Source organism: Hemicordylus capensis, chromosome 5 (assembly GCF_027244095.1).
Source record: "Hemicordylus capensis ecotype Gifberg chromosome 5, rHemCap1.1.pri, whole genome shotgun sequence".
NCBI lineage: Eukaryota > Metazoa > Chordata > Lepidosauria > Squamata > Cordylidae > Hemicordylus > Hemicordylus capensis.
In genome coordinates this window covers 143,951,432-143,970,351 of record NC_069661.1, presented here as the reverse complement: position 1 = coordinate 143,970,351, position 18,920 = coordinate 143,951,432, and the positions used below count along the sequence as shown (strand labels likewise).

Here is an 18,920-nt window from a genome sequence, read left to right as displayed (position 1 = left end):
TTCACTCATCCACTATTTTGAATTGGGGTGGATGACATATCCACAAACTATGCCATTGAGGTGTCACTATGTACCAAACCTATGTACCTACAACTGTACCAAATCTGGTTCAAATCAGTCTAGGCACTGTGAAGGTGATACACACACAGAAAGCTTGGTGATCTCATACGCTTACTTTCCTTAAGGAAAGTAGGCTAAAAAAAAAAAAAGCCTTTGAACCTTAATAGGATATATTATTAAGGCTTCTTCTGTTTCATTTGAATCAGTGCTGGTATGCTTAGATTTCCAATATTTTTTATTTCACTGTACTTGAAACTGGTTTTGGAGCTTTCATAGCTAAGAAGCATATTTTAATGATGTCCATGCTGTTCAGTTCATAGTGTTAATTAACTTGCATTTTGCAGTTTGTAAGAAACCAAAGAACATATCCAAAGAACACAACAGTGGAAGTTACTTTATTTATGAAAATAGTCCTGTAAGCCAAGATTTGGAGGGGGGCAGAAATCAACAATACAGCCTTAACTGGCTGTTGCTAGTTTGCAGGCTTCCTCCCTCCCAGTCATTGGCCGAGCTGCTGTAGTGTCCTGTAAAGATAGTGATCCTTCTGCTTTAGAATGTTCACAAGAAGAATGTTTAGAACAAGTGAAATTCTGTAAGAGAAGTGAAAGGTCAGCTTGGCTGAGAAAAATCAAATATATCTGGAAACAAGAGTAGGCGGACTATTGTAGAGCCTCTATATTCTACAAAGAGAATTTATAATGTGCAAAAGTCTGGAATCTATCCCCTTCAGATTCATTCCCTCAGAACATTCATTCCCTTCATATTCATTTCACTCCAAATCCCCTCACCAAAAATTAATCAATTCCTCCTGCAATTGATTTCCTCTTCCAAAAATTCACCCCAGAATCTTCCTAGTCAATTTCTGTCCCCCTTCACATTTGTCCTAAAGCAAAAAGAATAGGGAGGAAAAACCCTTCTCCTTCTGCCTTTCCCAGAGAAAGAACAAATAACCATTTTTCTCACCTCATTCATTCCAGTTCACCTCCAGCACAGTCCAATCCTATGGTGTCTCTCTTCTTAGCTTCCATCTTAAAGTGAGGCCTGGAGTGGGGGAAAGACATTAAAATGATAATGGGTAACAGCAGACCAGTCATAAACTACACATATTACTATGAGCCAGCCTATCTCCTCTCTGCTTCAACATAATCATGGGACAATAGTGCACCACTGAGGTTTCATCCTTAGGGGCATGCTGGACAGAACTCTCTCCCTGCCACACAAACACAATTCTCTCTGCCAGTTTTGCCCAGAACCTCAGAAATCTCTTTTTCAACCCCATATACATGCCTGGAGAAAGTATGATTGATTGATTTGTGTTGTGTACAAGTGCATTGCTTTTTATTTTTACTGACTGTCTTGTCCTTAAAGATGACAGAGTGGCACACTGTATATACTCTTCTCATAAAGTTGGAAGTAAATGCATCTCATTGTGGTGCTCATAGAATACTTGCAACTCACATTCAGCAACCTTTATTATTTTGATAGATAGATACTGGATGGTGGCCAACTTTCTCAGTGGTGGCCCCACCCTCTCCTGAGAGACTTCTTGGCTCCTTGGCTCTCTGTCTTTCAGAGACTGATGAAGACCTGGCTTTTCTGACAGGCTTTCTGACTTCTTTCTGGCTCTTTGTATGTCAGTGTGTAATGGGGTGTTAGTGTTTTACTTGAATCTGATTTTACTTGTATTGTGATTTTCAAAAGTTGTTTTTAATTCTTGTTGCAAAACACTTTGGGTCAACTGAGAAAAGTGGGATACACATTTTTGAACAAAGTAAATGTTTGGGGTATGGAAAGGAAACAATGTGTATAAATTCATGTTTATGCGCATATATATGCGCACTAAAGTAAAATGCACCTATCTCCCACTCAGATATTGCGCAGGGTGGGGAGGAGCTTCAGCCTGAAAAATTCTAGTACATGTATGTGCACACCAACATTTAAAAGTAAAAATAAAAAATTGTATTATATCCCCAACATCTCCCCAAGAGGCAAAATAAGGTTAGTGGTTTACCAGAGACAACTACCAGAAAATCACAGTTGTCCTCAGGTAAAGCAGTTGGAGCATACATAAAAATTAGGTAGTTTACAGAGTGAGCACTACTGAATTTGTCAGTTTTTACATGTATTAACATAATATTAAAAGGTTATTATCCATGATAGCTAAATGGAATCATCATGTTCAGTAACAGTAGCCCTACATGCATTGAACACCTTATGTTCAACACATATACAAGCTGTGAACAGTATTTTAATTTATTTATGACAGGCAGCAGCAGCACAAAACTTAGCAACTCTATCTGTAATACATAAATTCTAATAAGAAATTAGAAACGTTATATAAAACTCCTCAGACTTGCCAGGCATCTTTTGTAAAATAGGAACAACAACATCACAGCGAATACTGTATCTCAACAAAAGGGGCAATACAGGGGAACATGACCCACAGTCCTGACCTCCCCCCATTCACAAGTGCAAATATGCTCAGAGTAGGGAAAACTCTGGAATCTTCCCTCCAAAAAGGCAGATAGAACATTACATCAAGCCAAAGTAAAGGCCTTACAAAATTTTGGGACTGTTAAGTTAAAAAGGTACTGGGGCAAATCCATTCCCTGCACCTCCATAAAACAGAGAACTCAAATGTCTTTGTACCTCAATATCCCATATATGTTCTTAAATTATCATTTTGTGAAAAGTGAATACACTCTGAGATCTGTACACGCATAGAGTTATTCACACATTATGTTGAATGCATGTACAGAAGTACACTTCCTACCTGTATCCTGCATTTGAGGGCTCTTGTACCCAGGTTTGCTTTTCAAATGAACACCAGTACAGTCATTCACACAAAAACATGTACATGTGTACAGACAGCTGCACAAACATACAACAAAATGTGTGAACAGGGCTAGTATATCTCTGGATACTTGATCCTGGGAATATACTATGGCAGAGGGTTGTTGCCTTTGTGACTTGCATCAGTCTGATCACTGCTGGAAACTGAATTCTGGAGTTTTGGTTTGGTCTAGTTGAACAATTTTTATGATTCTGTACTCCTGGAAGATGCTTCCAGTGTTTCTTGATATTCCTTGTGTGGTTAGCAATACATTCATTCTTTCCCCATCCCCTATGAAATGAGCATGTTTTAAACAAAAAATATTGTGACATGAAGACAGAGATTGTCTGTTATATTTGTATCACCACAGGCTGTTGTGAAAATACCATTGAGATTAGAATAAATTACTCTTAGTGACAGATCTTTCTCCCAGAGAGTGAAACATCTTAATTGTGGAACAAGGTTGGGTATTTGAGAATAGTGAAGGCTTAATTAAAGTTAAACTCTGACTATTATTATACTTCTGGGAATGTTATCCACATCTCAAGTGACTGAAGTATGAAGATCCAAGGAGTACCATCTCTCAGACTGAGAACCAGTGAGGCTTCAACTGGAAAGAAGCAGCTCCCCACAGGGCAACTCTTGCACTAGAGCTGATGTGGCAGCCATCCTGTGACAACTGTTCAGATGTGAGGGTGAGAGGAAATATGGGATGTGTGTGCTAACCTGCTTGGGATGAAAAACCTTGAATCCCTCCTCCACAATAAAATAAGTCTGCTTCCCAACGTTGGTGGGGGAGAACACACATCCTTCAAACACAAAAATGGCATCTACTGTATAGGACAACAATTCTGAGACTGTGCTGCAGATTGCTTTGGAATGCTATGCAGGAGAATCAAGGGCCAGGAACTTTGGGGCGACAGATACCCATGAAGAACCACTGCTATCCCACTCCCTCTGTGTCTGCTCCTCATTGCCTTCACAAGTGCCCATTTACCTGCTTGGGAAGGCAAGCAATTAAACTGGTAAGGAGAAGCAACTACTACCTTCTGAGTAGGGGGTGGCAACAGATGCTGTTCCTCCTCTTCCTTCTGGCTGCCTGCTCTTCTGCTTGCCCATGAGGGAGGAAGTGACAGGGCACCACAGGGATGGGAGGCCCAGGTGAAGAGGGCACTGGGGGCAGCTTATCTGCTGAGGGCCTGTCCAAACCTAGAACACTGGGTCTATGTATAGTCAAAGTAGAGAAACATACACCCTAGAAAGGGCAAATCTGCCCTGTTTAAAAATGTGCAGGCAGCGTGCATTTGTATGTGAGTTACCATTAGTGATGCCATGGGCAGTTTTCAATCACCTTACCCACAGCATTCTCAGTGACAATAAATGTAGCAGTACAAAACTTCAGAGTCAAGCCCTATTTTTAAGGGGGGGCGGGGGGAATGAGAATAAGACCAGATACTAGATAGGCTGGTTAGCTTTAATCTGACTAAATTGTTGGCAGGGATGTCAAAATTAAGGGGCAGCATCCAAACTAAGTCAAGACTAAGCAGCATTGAAATCAACAAGACAAGCTAGTCATGAGTAACTTTAAGTCCTATTAATTTCAATGGGACTTAGACATGACTAACTTAGTCTGAATCCCGTCCAAGTCAAGTAAGTTTTGGGGCACATTTTACGCTCTTTCAGGCTAAGACGGGACTGTCTGAGCAGATTTCAAAGTTTTGCTGCTGAAAAAAAAAGAGAGTAAAAAGTCAAGGGAGGATGTGCCAGGCATTGAAATCATCCACATTTTCACAGCTAAACAAACAGGTTAACTTAGATTTAATTAAATAGAGATTTTAAATCCATTTTGAGTCTGACCACTGAACTGGACATCTGCACATGGTATGTGATAAAAAATCTCCTTACCATTGGCAGGACAATCCAGAAGCTACTCTAGGTTGAAAGAGCTCACTCCAGGGTAGTTTGCTCATCTGCATGAACCCTCTGATAGCAATAGTACCTGCTGCAAGGAAATATCACGTTATGGAAGGTGTAGTGCATTGCACCAGATGATTAAAACCTAACCATTGAAAGGAAAAATATGTGTTACAGTAGACTACAATTATTTTGTATAAACTTTATGAATTACACATTTATATTGTGGTTGCCTTGTATAAACTATGTAGAGAGGATCTGGACACTATTGGACTTGCTAAAGATTCCAGTGGTATTTAAGAGAGCATCTTCTTCTGCACGATCCCCATCGTCCACTGCGTTAGTCAGGGGAGTCCCGTCTGTGGCTTCCTTCAAGTCGTTTGGTGGCCACTCAGGGACAGGCCTTCTCAGTTGTCACTCCAAGACTTTGGAATGTGCTTCCCCCGGTATAAGACTCTCCCCATCTCTAGCGGTTTTTAAAAGATCCTTGAAAACTCATTTTTTTAACCAGGCCTTTTAGCTTTTGTAATTTTAATTTTTGTAAATTGTTCTCATTTTAGGCAGCTTTTTTGGAGTTTTAATTGATATTAATGTTTTACTTATTTGTGTTGTTTTATTATTATTTTGAACTGCCCCAAGACTTTGGTTTGGGGCGGTATAAAAATGCATCAAACAAACAAACAAACAAACAAACAAACAAACAAACAAACAAACAAAGAACTAGTCCAATCAACTCTTTCATCTCTACTGAGAGTATTAGCAAAATTAATGATGTTCCAAAGACAGCTACCGTTTAACAGTTAATTTATTCCACCAACCAGACTAAGAAGAGAGAAGATGACTGAGCAAAGTACTGACTACTTAATCCCCATTGATTTGTCTGTTTTACTATTGTCCCAACTAGGGATGAAATTAAACTGCAAAATCAGTTGGATAAAATTTCAAATTGCACCTTTCAAGCTAGAAATTCTATTTCTAGCTAGAAATTTCAATCTTGAATGTGACCATTTGAGTGCTTCAGCTTTTTAAATATCTCTCGGTTTTTAAAAAGAGATATTTAAAAAGCTGAAGCAGCTCTGCTGTTCACCTGAGCTGGCACACGATTGACACCACAGAGAGTGGCAGAGCTGGGAGCCAGACAAAATCCTCCAGCATCCCACAATGCACCACACCAGGAGTGTGGTGCAATGGAGGATTTCCACACTGACGGGCACTCTTGCCACCAGGCTTTGTGCATGCTCAGGCTGCAGGCAGCCGAAGCATGCACATAACCGGGGACTGGGGTAGAAGAGCAAACTCGTGTCCTTCTACCCCAGGTAAAAAAGTCGGGCTACCCAGTAGGACGCTCCACACACGCATCCCTGCTTAGGTAGGGCTGTGCAAGCCCAGGTAGGACTGCTCATGTGCATGCCCTCAAAAAGTGGCAACTGGTTCAAAATAAAGTGGTTCAGAAATCAGGTGCTTACTTGTAAGGGTATGGTTTTTTTTTTTTAATCCTATTTTTATATTGCTATATTTTTGTTAAACCCTTTACAAATTCAAAAATAAGCAGTTTAAAATCAACATTTTTTCTCAGCTCCAAAAAGTTATCATGGCATTCATTTTAGAGTTACATTGCAAACAAAGGTCTTTAATATTATTCCTCATTAAAAAATTACCTAAACCAGTTCAAACCTGGTTCAAAGTGTGTGAACTGGTTATCAAAGCACTGGAGAGTTAAAAATACCGATGAACCAGAAAGGTATGTAAATTTTCTGTGGTTCCGCTTCCTGCTCTAGTTATTTTAGTGGTTTATTCTAGGGCATAGAAACCTGGCATAGAGCATTTATTCTGATGCTGAGCTTTGTTGAGCTAATTCAATTCAATTCAATTCAATTCAATTCAATTGTCACAGAGAGGCCCACCTGTTTTATATGCAGTGCTTTGAGATGGTAATGTCACAGGGGTCAAGTTTGCACATGCTTGGGCTGGCAATAGGTCGTGCATGATGGGAAAGTGGCACAGGTTACTGGTGCCCTTTCCCTCCCCCACACTGTGAGCTGCATGCTTAATTCCAGACATTCCCAGCCTTGAGTCCCCAGATGTTGTTGGACTACAACTTCCATCATTCCCAGCTACAATAACCAGTCCCAATATTTTTTTATTTGAACAATCAGCAATTAATTCATGAATATTATGTGTACCGGTTTATATCTTTCAGTCGGCCAGTTCTGCATCCTGAGAGAGCACCGTCTCTTAGATTTGCTGCCATTCTTGAGATTGTGAAAAGCAGTTGTGATAGAAAAAAGGGCAACAGTGACCACAAAAAACTGGAAATGGATGCAAGATACCAAAGAAGGTTTGTTAAATGGGAAGGCGTGGAATGGATGTGCATTGAGTTATTAGTGTCATTTTGTAGTGAGGGGAAATGGTGTCAAAATCTTCATGCAAAAATATGCATTTGCTCTGTTGGCAAGTTTTCTCTGGGAGATAGGCAGAAAAGCTTTCCATGGCCTTTTTCTCATCTTTCTGCCCTCATTTCACATTGTTTCCTGATTATGACCTTTAATCCTCCAATTTGACTCCCTTAAACCACCTGTAGGTTTCCTGCTTTCTTAAATTATAAGCTATGCTTATTCTGCCTGGCTCCCAAGAGCCTCCCTGTTTGCAGTTGCATCTCCAGACCTGGAGATTGCACTTTGGATATGCTCAGGAGCTGCACCACAATGTGAGCTCTCTATTTATAGTACACATGGGGAACAGGTTGCTTAGTTGGTAATGGGCAAGTCGCCCCTAGATTTGGCTACAAACAAAGCAAATTGGAACGGGAATCAAGATGCACACCCCCTCCCTATGCGGGGGTCCCAGGTAAGTAGACTTGAGAGTTAACTATAGCGGGTTAACTGGCATCCAAGGCCACCCTAAAAACTTAGAGTGAACCACCTCTCTCCTCTCCCTCCTTTCACAGGAGATAACAGCATGCTAAGGAGCCAATTATGCCAAGCAGGAAGAAAAGTAGATAAGGCAGTGAAGTAATGTTCTCCCCATCACAAAGGTGATGAGTCAATGATGTAGACCTTGAGCTGTATTGTATTGAAATTATTGATAGGATTACTGGCAAGCCTGTTCTGGCACGGATACTCTTTTGCGCACTTGCATACTCTGATTTTCATCACAAACAGCCTTACTTGCAAAAGGCCATCCCCCCATTGTTACACTCAGGAAAGAGTGATCAGACACCATGCATTACATGCAGGTCCACCCTGTTACTTCTAATCAGCAAAGTGTGACAGTAGAAATGTGCCCCCAAGGCATGTTTTGGGATAAAAGTATCCCTACTTCCATGACCCAGTGTGTTCCCGCGTGACATTTACTTGGGACTCCATTGCAACAAGCGCTCTTTTGTACTCCACTTGGGATTCCATCCAGTAACCTTCTTGCTCCCTCGTATACTACACTTGGAACTCCATTGAGCATTCCATATGCTCTCTAGCAACCTACAAAGAGCTTGAAATCACTATCTGAATCGGTCCTTGTGCCAATCCATCCACCCTGCCTCGCTCCCATAGGAAGCTGGACCCTCAGAGAAACCCATCTTGTGGGCACCTCTCCCTCTACTAATCTCCACAACCCTTCTGTATCCTGCCACGCTGAGGAGTGAGATTCTGCAGCCCAGAAGTCCTGACGCCCAGATCAGGTGAAGGTGAATGCTTGCCCCACTCTTGGCCCTAACCAAACAACAAGGACTTTGTAGTGGGTAAAAGAAGCAACTGAAATGAGAAAAACAACCCACCCACCATATATAGTATCCTATAGATCCTAATCTGTTATGAACATGAAAACCACAAATTTATTTTCACGATGTAAATTACAAACATGTGAAATCACAATGATAAAAACACTAATCAAATAAAATGCCATAGAATAATTATATCGCCATTCCTACAAAATGTATGTAAACAAGCGCACTGTCATTGTGTGTGTTGGAGCTTGCCAAAAGTCTGTGCTCTTATTGTTGGAATTCCTCTGAAGAGTATATAGTCCAAGTAGTTCCTTTATGCCAAACGTATTTCGATCTTCCTGATCTTTTTCAGTGGCTTTTGGAGCAACACTTGTATAATTTCTTCCTCCACCATAGCACTATAGAAATATCATATCATGAAGCTACTACACAGTATATTCATTCTTATTGAGCATCTTAAAATGCTCAACTCTGATGTCTGATATTGCTCCAAAAGCCACTGAGGAAGTTCAGGAGTGGTAGATGGCACCCATGGGTGCTCCACAATAGGCAATAATGGGCTGGTTCGAGTCCCGTTATACCCTATGAGAAAAAAAATAAATTTCAGAAATTCATTAAAAATCATACAAGTGTCCGATTGCTTCAGGAGTTGGGTGGTAGGTACCCATGAGTGCCAACTACCACCCTACCCACTTTTGGAGGTTCAAACTGGTACAAATCAACCCCCCCCAGTTTGGTTCAGATTCAAACCTGCAGCTCGAAACTGATGACTGGTTCAGTTCGAACCATCGAACTGAACTGGTTTGAAATCGAACCGGTTCGAATTCAAACCATTTGCACATCCCTAGTTTACAACAGTCTGGACAATTCTAATCTTTGTAGGTATAGACACGTCATGGCATCTAAATATCCTCTCCAAAGCCTTCACTGCAGCCCTACCAAGTGCTAGTCTGCAGCTTATTTCTTGACTGCTGGATCCTTTACTGTTGATGGTTGATCCTAAAAGGCAGAAGTTATCCACCACTTCAATGTCTTCATTATCAATTCTAAGGCTGGTTGCTGTACCTATTGTTATTAGTTTAGTCTTCTTTAACAATTAGCTGTAATCCCATTTTTTCACTCTGCTCCTTGACTTTCACTACTAGAGCTTGCAGATCATCTGCATTCTCAGCTATCAGAATGGTGTCATCAGCGCTGTGCAGGATGTTGATGTTTCTTCCTCCAACTTTAAAACTTTAAAAATGTGCTCATCTTTTTCCAATCCAGCTTCTCTCAGTATATGTTCAGCATAGAAGTTGAATAAGTAAGAAGAAAGTATACAGCCTTGTCTTACTCCTTTGTCAATCTGGAACCAGTCTGTTTCACTATGTTCCACCTGGACTGTGGCTTCCTATCCTGTGTATAGGTTTCTCATGAGAACAATGAGATGTAGTGGGACATCCATTTTCCACAACTTGACATGGTTGATGCAATCGAAAGCTTTTCTGTAGTCAATGAAGAACATATTAACTTCTTTTTGGTATTCTTTGGCTTTCTCAGTTATCCAGTGTGCATCGGCAATAATGTATCTTGTTCCTTGGCCTTTTCTGAAACCAACTTGAACATCCTGTATTTCCCTTTCCACATAGGGCTCTAATCTGTGTTGGATGATCCTGAGAATTATTTGATAGCATGTGAGATTTAGGATATTGTGCAATGGTTTGTACAATCTCCTTACTTTGGTATGGGTATGTAGACTAACCTCTTACAATCTGTTGGCCACTGTGTTGTTCTCCAAATTTGCTGGCATAGTTTGGTTAGAGCCTTGACTAATTCTCCTTCTGTTGCTTACCATATTTCTGTAGCTATTCCATCAATTCCTTTAGCCTTCTACTTGGTAATGACCTGAGTGCTGATCATCTTCCTGTACTAGAGGTTCTTGCAAGTAGGGAATATCTTCTAGAGTATCTTGGGTGTTGACATCCCTGCTGTACAGACTTTCAGTATACTCCTTTCATCTCTGTTTGATCTTCTCTGAATCAGCTACTATCTGTCCTTTGGCATACCAATTTGAGGTTGGAACTTCCCTCTGAGTTAGGAGATCTTTTGGAAAACTTGCCTTGTTTTTCCATGTCTATTTCCATCCTCAATCTTTACAGATATCATTGTAGTACTGCTCCTTGTCTCTTCTAACAGTTTTCTGAAAATCCCTATTAAGTTCTTTCATGAGGTCTTTATCTTTCTTAACTTTGGCTTCTCTCCTCTTCTTGGCAATTTCCACTTTCTGTTCTGATATCAAGTTTGCTTTTTTGGTCTTTGGCAGTCTCTTTTCGCATTTGTCCTTAACAACTTCTTTGATTTCATTCCACAGTTCCTCTGGTTCCCTATCAATGAGGTTCAGAACTTCAAAGCAGTTCCTGATGTTCTCTTTGTAAATTGTGGGTACATTCTCAAGATCATATCATGGAAACTGGATAGGTTTGTTTTTTTCACTTTAGCATGACTTGGAAGTTGCACATGAGCAGTTCATGATCTGTTTCACAATCGGCCTCCTGCCACGTCTTTGCTGTTATAACTTAGCTCTTCTACCTCCTTGCACCAATAATGCAATCAATTTGATTTCTTAGTACTCCATCTGGTGATGTCCAAGGCACCACTTTGGTTGTTTGAAGAATGTGTTAGCAATGAAGAGATCATTGGACTGGCAGAAACTAATAAGTTCTTCTCCTGCTTCATTTCTGTTTCCTAAGTGTTCTATTTCCTCCTTACCATTTCCAACTTTGGCATTCCAGTCTCCAACCATCAGCAACATATCTTGCTTGCATGTTCTGTCAATTTCAGACTGAACTTGAGCATAAAATCCATCAAATTCCTCTTCATTAGTGGTTTACTAATGCCTTCTCCCGTGCAGTATGAAATGATGCCTTTGTCATTGTCACTAAAGAGATCATCCACCTCCAACACCTTCCTACATTACTTCTGCCCAATACAGAAGCCTGCTTGCTTTAGCTGAGCAGCTGGGATGACCTTCGCAACTTCAGTGACCCTACTGGATGTATACTTCCCAGCATACTTCACTCATCTCTCGCAGGAACACCCCATGACCACCACCATGATGAGGCAGCAGAGCAGGACTTGGAGAGGAGCCTGTCTATCTATCTATCTATCTATCTATCCTTGTCTAATGAGCTGTGTCTAGTGCTGTCATAGATTCCTCACCAACTCTAGACTACCACCCCACTCCATTTTCCAATACCTGAATATGCTATTTATTGGTTTAAATATGCTAGTTATTGGTGAAGATGAATATACCAGATAAGATTGGTTACAATATCAAATCAAACCTCATGCTGAGGAGCAGTGCTGAGAATATTTTCTTCACCACTAGGTTCTATGGTTGACCCCACAAAATTGGCGCTAGGGATGAAGGCTTTCATGCTTGAGCCTTTTAAAATTTCATTTCATTTATTTATTTTTACATTTTGTATCCCACTTTTCCTCCAAGGAGCCCAGAGCAGTGTACTACATACTTAAGTTTCTCCTCACAACAACCCTGTGAAGTAGGTTAGGCTGAGAGAGAAGTGATTGGCCCAGAGTCACCCAGCTAGTCTCATGGCTGAATGGGGATTTGAACTCGGGCCTCCCTGGTCCTAGTCCAGAACTCTAACCACTACACCACATTGGCTCTCTAGCCTTGTCACTGTCACCATTACATCCTCAGATAAGTAAATAAAATATAACACCAAATGACTCCTTTTGATTTTGAATACTAGTATAGGCTGGAAAAGAGCAAGGGGCAAGGCTAATTCATGGTGACAAAGCAAAATAAAACAAACACAAAAACACAAAATAGAAAATAAATGAAGACTACACTAAGTGTGATATTGATAGCAGTCATAGAACAGAAAATAAACTGAGCTTTTCACTTAAGGCTGCAATCCTATACACCCTTACTTAGGAGAAAATCAGATTGAAATCAATGGTACTTACCTCTAAGCAAGCATGCATAGAATGGGTTGCATTATAAAGCCAAAAACCTTGAACATTACAATACACAGGTAGGCAGTGAGTTACATCAAAATCAAGCTATTCTCTCAACTGTCCTATAGAGATCCCTTGCTGACAAAAAACAAAGGCAACATTCCTCAGGAAGATTACTTATTGTGAACCTCTCCCAGCCAGCTGCCCCTGCTTCACCTGCCTTTCTCCAAGTCCAGTGGTTGAACAGAATAGTGACTGTACATTTTGCCCCTTAACTTCTCTTCTACAAGGGTTAGAGCATAGCTTTTTTAAAAAATGAAAGCTGGGAATCTGGGCAAGCGAATGGGCTAACTGCATGCTGGGGAACATGCTTAAAATCCAGTACATATCCAGAAATCCAGGGGAGATGGCAACCTTATGCCTCCTGCACATTTGTAAAGGTATTTACAGAACTTTCAAATTATACTCTGGCAACCTTTGAAATGTCTTTTATGTTTTACATATTTTCCATAATTAGATTAGAGAAACTAAATGCCACACTCATGAAGAAATATGAGGATTTCAGGAATTGCAAGAGCCTCCTTGTCCAGAAGGAAACAAACCTGAGAAAGCTGAGAAACCAGGAAGTGTTTTCTTCCCTCCAACTGGATCGTTTCATTAAAGAGTTTGAGGAGCTAAAGAACAACATTTTGGCAGCTGAAAAGAAGTAAGAAGCTATTTTTTTTAACCTTTCAAAATTAATAAGTCTCCTAAGTCCTTTACAATGTGTGAGGAGACAAATTCTGTACTCGGGGAGATTTTATTTATCTAATTATTTCATTTATATACTGCCTGACTCCAGGCTCTAGGTGGTTCACAAAAATAAACACAAAAAAAATAAAAATAAAACAAACTGTGAAAACAATTTAAAACATTCAGAGATTACTAAAAGCCTGGCTAAAAAAAAAAAAGTTTCATAAGGGCTCTTTTCAAAGTCTGGTAAAGATCCTTAAGTGGCACAGTGGGGAAATGCTTGACTAACAAGCAGAAGGTTGGGGGTTTGAATCCCTGCTGGTACTATATCGGGCAGCAGCGATATAGGAAGATGCTAAAGGCATCATCTCATACTGTGAGGGAGGAGGCAATGATAAACCCTTCCTGTATTCTACCAAAGAAAACCACAGGGCTCTGTGGGTGCCAGGAGTCGAAATAGACTTGACAGCACACTTTACTTTAATTAAAGATGTTATGGATGTTATGGTTTCCCCCATTATAAGGAACGTTGGCACCCTTCAGACAAATGCTGTCCTCATAAAGAGCAGAGGGAGAAGTTTCAGACTACATCAGCACAGGGGCAGGCTTCTGAGTGTGCTTCCATGGATGCTGTGCCTGGAAACAGAACAGCAAAGGGTTCTAGTCTATTAATGAGCTGGCTTAGGCCCCCCTTCACACATTCATCCTGTGAGTTTCCCCATGGTTTAATCCCACAGTCCTGGAAACTGAGTGTGAATATTCCCCACCATGTCGGTGAGGCTGAATATTTTCTACTCAGTACTCTCCCTCCTGGCAGGTCCTAAGTGGCTAGGATATGCCCATTTTATCAAGACTTCTCCACCTGTTTGGAATATCCACTGGCACTGATATATTCCACCCACTGGCATGGTATTGCATCATGGGGAAGTGGCTCCTGTACTTTTGGCTGAGTCCTGAAACATTCCCAGTTCAAATCACATAGCAGGCAGAAACTCACTAGGTAGCTTGGGAGACATTTCAAATAATTCGTTTTTAGAGAGCTTCCACTGGAAGTAGTTTCTTAAATTCCCTGGGTGGCCAACAATCCAGGGAGTTGGACTACAGTTCCCCGGAGAGCGTCAGATTGGCTATGCTTGCCTTAAAGCCTTGTTAAATATACATTGTAAAGCAAAATGTTCTGCTGAGTCTGACAGCAGCTCAAGGAATGAATATATCCAAAATATAGAAAAATTGAAAAAGATTACAGGTAATCTCTTAGACATTCCCCGGAGCATAATTTACAGGGAGAAAAAGGAAAAGGTGATCACCCTTCCACCCAGTTTCAGACTTTATGCAATTATTCTTCAGAATATATCTGATTATTCCTCTGTTTTCAGCCAACTTACTATTTGTACACACAGAGTGACTGTTGTGATAGACAACATAACGGTGAGTCTGGTATGCATGCCAAAAAGCACAAGGTGTTAACTGGCCTGTGTTGATAACATTGCCATAGTTATTCTAAAGGAAAATAATCAGATCAAATGCTCTTAAAACACAGTTTTCACCCCCATGTATCCTTTGATATGCTGCATTTTATCACCCAAACACTGAAATGACTATGCTAGAGGTTACTCTCCTTTCTTTGCTTTCTTTGAGCTTTTTTAAAGCTCAGTTGGGAAAAGTGGCTTGGCAAAGGGATTTTAATACCCCCCACCTTCTTACTTTGCACCTGTTTCTTCAGCTTCAAAACAAAAACAAAAACCTTTTGAAACATAAGCTTTGCTAACTTAAAGTGGCAAAGCATAGTTTTGTGTGTGCAACAAATTCAACTTATCTTTCAGTCAACTTAATGGCTTTCATGACAAGATATAGGTTTAGCAAGATGTGTTTGGGGCTGAAAGCTGAAATCTTCATCGTTACAATGAACATGTAAGCAACTCCTTCAGGGTTGTTTGAACATATTTCACTTCATTTAAGCAGTCTTTAATCCATTTTTGGTGTTATTTGTGTTGATGGGAGGACTTGGCATATTGACTTCACAACAGAGTCTTTCCCCAATAAACATCAAGTGAGGTGACATCAGATATTTCTGCTTCCAGGCATGATAGAAAGTGCCATACCTATTCATAGCTTCAATCCAGACAGAGGCACTCTTACTCCTGGACTTAGTGGCCAAAGTCCAGGGCCTCCACAACCCCTGAGGGCCCCCAAATCCTCTTTAGCCTGTCCTCGGTGGTGTGGTCACCCAGGCAGGCACATTATGATGCTTAATTTACAGGGGAGAGGGGCCCCCCAAAAGCCTTTAGGTCCAGGCTCCAAAATTACCTAGGTGTACCTCTGAATCCAGGGATTCAGATAACATATACTGCCATGATACAGTTGCTGCTTCTGCGTGGTCAGAAACCCATATTTCAGCAGAAATTTCCGGAAACCTCATGGGAAGCAGTCCAGTCATTCACCTGACCCTAGAGATTCCTGGAAAGAGATGTTACCAGTGTGGCATAGGATGCACAGAAGCAGCAACTACAGTACAGAACTAGCTATAAAGCAGACCTCTCTGCAGCCCAAAAAGCTGGATTGTGATATGACACAATAGTGGCAGCTTCTCCCAATGATTGCCTGTTGCATCCCCACACACCTACCCCCCAGCCGGCCTCCCACTTACTGTCCTCTCCTCTCCCTCTTTTCTTTTGATTGGGTGTGGGCAGGGAGAGGCTGTATGTTGCTTGGTAGGTAGCATGCAAGCATGTGCACTCTCTCACACACAGCTACCTTTCATAGCTTGAGTTTCAAAGGGACTCCTCCCCCCCCACTTTATTTTTAAACCTTCCTTCTAGGTCCAGTGAGTGGCACAAGTGTTTTGGGTAGGTCTTTATGTGGCTGCAGCCATGGCAATTCTGACTGTCCATTCTGACCGTTAGAGGCTCTCTGCTGTTGGGATGGAACTCCTTCCAAGAACTCCTGACAGTCAGCATGTAGGGTCTGATGCATCTGTTGGACCTGGCCCGACATCACGCAAAGTCTACCATAAACTAAACAGGGCTGAAGTAATTTACCATAAACTAAACCTGATAAGACTGAGTTAAACAGTCTCACAGAATTATAAATGGCCAGCTACTGTATCTATTTGCTTGTTTATTTGTATTTTTGTGCCAAAATGTGTTAGTCTGATTGTGGAACCAAATGTAAGCACTCAATGGTATATCAGTGTGCACAGGGAATATTTTTCCCAGAAGCACAGAATTTTTCTGTTTCTGAAGAGCCAGAAGCTATGACTGGAACCCAGATTTCTTGAACAATTCTCTTTACACATCCAGTTTCCCATGGGTTATAAACCTTCTTAATTTGTTCCTTCTTTGTTTCCCAAGACTTATCCAGCCACTAATTGTAGATGCTTCCACTAATTTAGATTTATTTATTTATTTATTCGATTTCTATACTGACCTTCAAAAAATGGCTCAGGGCAGTTTACACAGATAAACAACAAATAAATAAGATCCATGAAATGGATCCCTGTCCCCAGAATCTAAAACAAAACATAAGATAGATACCAGCAACAGTCACTGGAAGTACTGTGCTGGGGGTGGATAGGGCCAGTTACTCCCCCCCGTCAAATAAAAGAGAATCACCACGTTAAAACGTGCCTCTTTGCCTAGCAATACTAAATCTGTCCAGTAAAAATGTTTCCTTCCAGTTCCATTTGCTAAATCCATCAAATGGATGGATGGAGTGAGAGGTTATACTCTGTTATCTTTGAAAAAAGATTTCACTTCTTTCTAAGAGTTTTCCAAATATTTTTTCATACTGCCACCAAATATATTTTATATCTGCTAAGACAACTGCAGCATCAACGCTTTCTAGATGTGCATTAATGCATTTTCTTTACAGATGCATGAGATGCATCTCCAGCAAATTGCTGATATGCCTTGTTGACAATGTCCTCTTTCAGAAGGGAGAGGAAGGAACAAAGGGATTCTTGACTTGATCCTAACCAACAGGGAAGAATTGCTCAGTGAGGTTAAAGTAGAAGGAAAGTGATCATGTAATGCTAGAATTCTTGATCTTATGGGAAATTAAAGTATAAGCAAACATGTACCTTGGATTTCAGGAAAGCTGATTTTGATAAGCTATGAGAGGTGCTAGGTAGGTAGAATTCCATGGCTAGATAAACTTACAGGGAAAGGAATCCAAGAAGGTGGTACTTTCCCAAGAACTATTAAACACACAATCGCAAATGAGAGAGAAAAATAGGACCCTTCTAAAAAAGCCATTGTAACAAAAAGTTTAGTGATGAGCTGAAAATTAAAAGGGATGTATATAAGAAATTGAAAGAAAGACAGGTCCTCAAGGATAAGTACAGATGAGTAGCCCAGGTTTGTGAGGGCAGTATCAGGAAAGATAAGCTGACAATGAGCTAGGGCTGGTGAGGATGCTCATTCATGTTATCATAGTGTGGTACTGATGTATACCATGAGTGGGAAATGAGATGAGCAAAGCCACCTTTTTACTCATTCCTCCCTATGGCCACTATTGCTGGCTCTAGGTGGAAATCTTTTTTTTTCTATTGCTGTCTCTGCCAGACAACCTCCAAACCCATTTAAAGGTCTCACTGTCAAATGGGATGGCTCTTGGACATGACGTGCGAAACAAAAAAGGGTCAAGTTAATGTTTTTTAAACTATATAAGAACCCAAGTTGGCATACTAGTGAAAGTATTAAAATTCATCACACACAAACACCCAATAGGGTGTAAAACAACTGATAAATGTGTCCATCTACTACTATCTATAACTGGTTCCCTGTTTTAGTTAGGGTCCATAACTTAACCAAGTCTTACACCTGGCTTTTATGTCCTGAAACTTGTTTACCTATCCTACCCATAGTGAATCAAGAGGACATATTGGTTTTATTTCTCTTTGTTCCCTTAGTCTATTTTGCCTACTCTTAAGTTTCTGTTTCCTTGGCTGACCTTTTAACCTTTGGTTAAAACTGACCAACTTTTAAAAACAAATACTTTTAAATGTGTTTAAATAAAAACATTTAAAACACCCATTTTACAACTAAATACACATAAACAAATAGAAAATGGAGGAGCCCATTCCATTCCTTCACACATGTATGTTTGAAGGAAGAGAAAGAAAATAGTAGGCCCATTGGTCCGTAAGGATGTTGAAATGTTAACAGGTGGCAAAGAGAAGGAAGAGCTGCTCAACTCCTAGTTTGTCTCTGTCTTTTACTAAACGGGGAACTGTGTGTAACCTTACAAAAACTGTATGAAAGGTGAGGAGTCAGCAGAATAGATAATGATTTGCTGAGAAACACCTATCTAGCTTAAATGAGTTCAGCTTTGAGGGCCAGATGAATTGCACCCTAGCATATTTATTTATTTATAGCTGCCTAGGGACGTAGGTTATGGGTAGGATATACATATGTTGAATCAATATTAAAATAACTTTTTGATATACTCTCAGGACCTCTTTCTATCATCTCTGAGAAATCCTGGAGAACAGATGAGGTGCCACGTGATGGAAAAAGGGACTAATATCACCCCAACTTCAAAAAGGGGGGAAATGGAGGATCTGGGAAACTAAAGACTGATATTATGGAAGATGCTAAAACAGAATAAAGCACCTTGATAACAATATAGTGATTAGTAGAAGCCAGCATGAATCTGTCAAAAATAAATCTTTCCATTCTAACCTTCTTGCTTTTAAATATT

At 40.5% G+C, this 18,920-nt stretch overlaps 1 long non-coding RNA gene across 1 annotated transcript in view; it reads right to left on the bottom strand.

Moving 5' to 3' along the window:
* Positions 1 to 504: 504 nt before the first annotated feature.
* The window catches only part of LOC128327072 (uncharacterized), a 112,423-nt gene continuing 94,007 nt past the window's right edge, over positions 505 to 18,920 (bottom strand). The window contains exons 2-4 of the long non-coding RNA XR_008308461.1: positions 4,799 to 4,895; positions 1,024 to 1,101; positions 505 to 650 (exon numbers count right to left, since the gene is read on the bottom strand). This is a non-coding gene — a long non-coding RNA (uncharacterized LOC128327072). The remainder of the gene's footprint in view (positions 651 to 1,023; positions 1,102 to 4,798; positions 4,896 to 18,920) is intronic.